This window comes from Dama dama, chromosome X (assembly GCF_033118175.1).
Source record: "Dama dama isolate Ldn47 chromosome X, ASM3311817v1, whole genome shotgun sequence".
NCBI classification, from domain to species: domain Eukaryota; kingdom Metazoa; phylum Chordata; class Mammalia; order Artiodactyla; family Cervidae; genus Dama; species Dama dama.
The window spans coordinates 55123432-55127771 of NC_083714.1; positions in this window are offsets into that span (position 1 = coordinate 55123432).

Below are 4340 nucleotides of genomic sequence, written 5' to 3' on the forward strand. Positions count from 1 at the left end.
GTCTAACAGGAATCTGAAATTTACCTTCATCAACACCCAAGTCCTCATTCCCAAGCATCTTAGTATGGAGAGGCAGGATAGCCCGGTAGTCAAGAACACTGAACCTGGAGCAAATCAGTTGGCTTCATGTCCCATCTCTGTTAACTCACTGTATGACCTTGGCAAATTTTTCTCTGTGTCTTAATTTCTCATCTGTAAAATGGGCTTGATAGCAGTGATCCCTACCTCTTCAGGTTGTTAGGAGGATAAAACCCACTGCTGTACAAAGAGCATGTAAACAATCCTTGGCACAGAGAAAGTACTGCAATTTGTTTCAGTACCACCCTCAGATCCGTTCTTCCCCAGGTATTCTTTGGTCACATTCAAGAGAAAAGCCAGATCCCACCACTGAGTCTTCTCTTTTCCTCACTCTACAAATTCCATCCATCAATAAGTCCTGGGAATACTACCAAAGCATATCCCAAATCTCAGCGGAGCTGCCTTGGCTCCTGCCTGGACGATTGCAACAGCCCTCAGCAGCCCTCAATTCATCCACCCCTGTGTCTCCCAGAGCAGACTCTCTGCTGCAGCCAGTCAGAGCTTCTCAAAGCACTTTCCAAAGGCAGCAGTGATCTGCTCTCTTGCTTGCTGGGAATGCTCCCACCTCCAGCATGGCCTGGTTCCAGCCTTCTCCACCTTAGATGGTTACCATGTTGTAACCTGTGCCTAGATACACAGATGTCCTCCCAACACTCCTGAGAACGTGCTGGATCATCCCATCTAGAAAGCTCTTTCCAGGGATCTCACCTGATGAACTCGCAGCACAGTTATGTTTTTAAATCCTCAGGCTTGGCACACCTTGACAGCTGTCCATCAGAGAGTACTTGCTTAGGTTCCCGGAAAGGGGTTTTTCCACTTATTCGTCTAACAACGTTTCTTGAGCTGTGTACAAGCCCTGTTCTTAGATATTCAGAAAACAGGGATGATTTAACCTAGAGCTTCCTTCCCTAAAGGAGATCTTGGCTGTGAAAGATCCTGGAAAGTAACCCAGAACTATGAAGATGGAAGTATTGAGGTGAGCATCTCATTGAGCATCTGCCAGTGCTCCTAGCGGTCCCACCCCTTTCTGGCCCCTGCCCTCCCCCGATCCGCCCTGGGCCTCGAGGTAAGCACACTGGCCAGTGAGTTGTCTCTACTGCTGCTGTTGCTGGGCGCTTTATAACGGGTCTCGGGGGTTATGCCTCTGTAGTGGTGTTGCCTCTGGAGGCTCGGTCATGCCTGCTCTTTTTAAGAAGCAGCATGGACAAGGACACATCCTTTGCCGAGGACGGTGGCGAAGCTGAGCTGGCGGTCATGGGGAGCGCGGCTTTTCGCTGCCTCCCATCGCCTGAACTCCTGGAGCCCCGGACCTGGGAGCCCGGGAGCATCTTCCTCCGGCCTGCGCCCTCCAGGCGACGCAGAACGGCTCTACAGTGCCACCTAGAGGCCTTCGGCGTCGTCCGTAGAGAGAAGTTCGAGGTTTCCTCTCTGAATGTGGGCTCTGGGGGATTGCTGGGCAGTGGCTGGTACTTGGGAGGTTTGGAAGCGTGTCTGATTGAACTGTATCCGGAGAAGGTCGTTTCTAGGTGTGTGGCTGGACATTCAGTCCCCTTGGAGCCTGTCTCCTGTAACTGCCACCCCACTGCCAAGGCATCCTCTTACGGCCACCGTGACACAGAAAGCTCCAGAGAAAGCCAGGAGCCACCTCCAAACCTATAGTCTTGAGCAAATAGAAACAGGAGAGCACGTCCTGCAAGTCACCCCCACACACGAGTTGTTCAGCGAATGAGATAAAGACAGCGTTGCCAGGAACCTAAGCGGAAAGTTGGGGTGCTGGGACAGTGAGGTAGCCATTTCAAAAAAGGCAATTTGAACCTCCACCTCACACTACTCATTCAGGTAACATCCGGATGGATCAAAGAGTTTAATGTCACAGTAGAAGAAATTATTGGTAAGTATTTGTATAGATTTGGAGTGGAAGGACTTTCTTTTTTATTTATTTTATTTTTACTAATTAATGTATTTATTTTAATGGAAGATAATCTAAATAGAACACCAAACACAGAAACTATAAAGGCAAAGACTGACAAATTTAATTCAAAATTTAAAAACTTCTGTGTTTTCAAAAAAAAATCATGAAGTTAGCAACCAAAATAACATACTTGGAAATGATATATATGAAAACCAGTGATTAATATCTTTAATATATAAGGATCTTTTATAAATCAAGGAAAAACACAAATATTCCAGTGGGAAAAATGGAAAAATACATGACAAGCAACTTATCAAAAGGCAAACAGATGATTGAGAAACATTAAAAAATGACAAGTTCTAGGAGTAATCATGGGAATAATCATTAAAACAACACAGAGATTTTTTTTTTTCAGCTGCTACATGAACAAAAAGTTCAAAGAATGGAATTCACTCATGGAGGAAATAGATATTGTAGAGAACATGGCTCACATGTTGCTGAGAGCTGGAGAAATGGCAAGACTTTTCTGGAAAGCAATTTGTTGTCATTGATTAAAATAACAAGCATTACCTATCCCTGTACCCAGCAGTTTCATTTTTAGGAATTTATCATAAGGACATAATACTAGGTGCATGCAAAGATTTAACTGTCCAGGGGTGCTGACAGTAGCCTTTAAAAAAATACAGCCATAAAATTAAAACAACCAAAATATAATAACCATTGAAAATGACGAGAGATGGAGTCTTTTTTAACTTGGAAAGATATTTACACTATAATATTAGGTGAGAAAAGCAGGTTAAAAGGGAATAGTAGGTGTAATTTAATCCCTTTTATGTAAATAAAAGTAATGTGTGTATAATATGGAAGAAGAATAGATTAAGCTATGCAAGAAAATATTAACAGTGATTGCCTCAAGGTGGAGAAGGAGGAATTATATATGATGTTTGTCCTTTTGGCTTTTGATATTTTCTTTGTATTTCAATTAGAAATATCCATACTAGCTCTTTTTGGGCCTTTATTTTACTTTCACTTCCTTAGATTTTTAAAAATTTATAAGCGTAATTCAGGCTTGTTGTAAAAAAATTCTAACCCTATAGAAGTACTTAGAAGCTCTCCCTGTCACTGCTCCATTTCCCAGAGAGGACCATTGTGGACATGTTGGTATATATTTTTCCAGACATTATGTATGTGCCTATAAACAGATATATGTGTATTTTAATACAAATGGGATCACAATATATACACTGTGCTGTAACTTGCTTTTTCCACGAAACAATATGTCATGGACATCGTTCCATGACATATGGACCTACCTTAAGCTTCAAAAAAGCACATGCCTTTCAACAGCTGCAGGTTATTATCATGTGCAGATATACTCAAATCTTTGTTTTCTGATTGCTCTACAACAAATACATATTGCACATGTAATGGAAATATAATAAAAAAAATGTTTTCTTGAAAAAAATAGAAAAAAAAGAACAAGAAGGGAAGGAAAGGATGGAGGGAGGAAGGGAGATGATTTTGTTTGTTCACTTTCACTTTCATATGGATTTGGGCTCCCTACAACTGGGGAGATAGCTTTGATTCTAGGGAGCCATTGGGGTTTAATGAGGTCCAGAAGAAAAGATGCAGTTACTCCATGAGTAAAGAAAAGAGATTCAGGGACTCTGGGATTTCGGGTGGGCTTGGAGAGAAGGCCAGTGTCAGACCAGAAGGTCTAGCTGGGACTCCAGTGACCTTTAGAGAAGACAACAATCACACTGGAAACAAAATCAATCATCAGAACAGTTATGACAGCAAGCAAACTGCCATTTGGACACTTGCCAGGATGTCGTACGAAGCCCTCTCTCCACCCATCCATACAGCAATACAGGGCATGTTCCCTGTATCCCTCCAGTGATCTCACTTCTGGGTATGACAATCAGAAGCTTGCTGGATAGTGGCCCAGTTCACCCACCTTCTTCTACAGAGGTGGGGCAGGAGGCCCAGAGAAGAGAAGGGTCAAGGCCAAGGCCAGCAGGGACGCCTAAGACCCAGCACGTCTGATCCTGACTCCTTCATACCTTACCTTTCCCTCTTTTTTTTCCTTTTCTTTCTCTAGTTACTGAGACTATGTCTATCATAACACGTGTCCAGACTAATTATAAAACATAGACAGTAAATACCAAAGCAGAAGTAAGGAAAAGACCCCAAAGCACCCCCTTTCTGTGGCAGAACATCCCTCAGTCTCTCTGTGGCTCTCATCTGTCATCTGTCTTTGGCCCTCTTTCCACCCAGGGTGTGCTGAGAGCGGCTCTTCGTATTTTTCAAGCAGGCTTCTGGGTCCGGACATCCTTGTCTCTGTCCCCGG